Consider the following 1,064-nt stretch of genomic DNA (forward strand, 5'->3'; position numbering starts at 1 on the left):
GGGTGTGTGATGGTGGGGTTGGGGATCCCCTGCTCAGAGCAGGGCTCCGAGGTGTCCAAGTCACCCCACCAGCTAACCCAGCCCCTGTTTCCAGAGCCGAACATCGAGAGCCCCCTGAACACACACGCGGCCGAGCTCTGGAAGAACCAAGTCGGTGAGTGCCTGGGGCAGAACCTCCCTGCCTGCTCCCCACTGGGGTGGGCAGCAGCACAGCCCCCAACCCTGCTGTGTCCCACTGCCTCTCCAGCCCTGGCAGCTGCCTCAGGACCCTCATCACCATGTCCCCCCTCTCTCCTCAGCCTACAAGAAGTACGTGAGGGAGACGTACAACAAGCAGGCCAAGGGCCAGGAGACCTGACCATTGCCACCGCCCCCCACCATACCCTCCCCTGCCCGGTGCCCCCCACATTCTGTATCATAGGCTGTTTTTAAATTAATGTCGCAGTCCGAGCCACGGTTAATGTATAAATAAATGCACATTTATGACTTCTGCAGGGGGTTCTGCAAGTGTGGGCAGGGAGGGATACTGACCCCCATCAGGGGCTCTATCAACATTTAGAGGGCCTGGAGTGGTCCCATTCCCTCTGCAGGGTGGGGGCAGCCCCCAGCAATACCTGCATGGGCAGGGAGCTGGGGACTGTGGGGGTACATGGGGGCTCCCCTACCCTGCTCTGTGACAGGGGGTGCCAGCTTTGCTGCCTCCTGGCCTCCCCTTCAGAGCACCCCACAGCAGTGGCCAGTGCAGGGCCCTGCCCAAGCCCCCCTGGCTGCAGTGCCACCTATCCCCACTGGCTGTGTGGTCTCCGTGGCTTCCACCGTCCATGGCGGAATGTTGGCTCCACTCTCCATCTCTGACAATGTGGCCCTCACCTGCTCGATCTCTTCCTCTAAGCCCTGGGCAGCCGGGGGCTGCATGGAAACCACCCCTCGCCGGCCAGGCAGCCCCCAGCCCCCCAGCCCGGTGCGCAGTGGGGCCACGCCGCCCTCTTGCATGGAGAAGAGCTGGCAGAGGTAGTGGGCTCTGCGTAGATCCTGCAGGAAGAGCTCCAGAGCGGAGAGGAAGA

General features: G+C 62.8%; 1 long non-coding RNA gene across 1 annotated transcript; it reads left to right on the forward strand.

Annotated features, from left to right (window-relative positions):
* The first annotated feature begins 37 nt into the window (after positions 1–37).
* On the forward strand, positions 38–490 carry LOC115307545. Its single transcript, XR_003915866.1, has 2 exons — positions 38–154; positions 300–490. It is a non-coding gene; the product is annotated as an uncharacterized LOC115307545 (long non-coding RNA).
* The last annotated feature ends 574 nt before the right edge of the window (positions 491–1,064 follow it).

Source organism: Manacus vitellinus, unplaced genomic scaffold (genome assembly GCF_001715985.3).
Source record: "Manacus vitellinus isolate BGI_N305 unplaced genomic scaffold, ASM171598v3 scaffold_26_pilon, whole genome shotgun sequence".
Classification (NCBI taxonomy): Eukaryota; Metazoa; Chordata; class Aves; order Passeriformes; family Pipridae; genus Manacus; species Manacus vitellinus.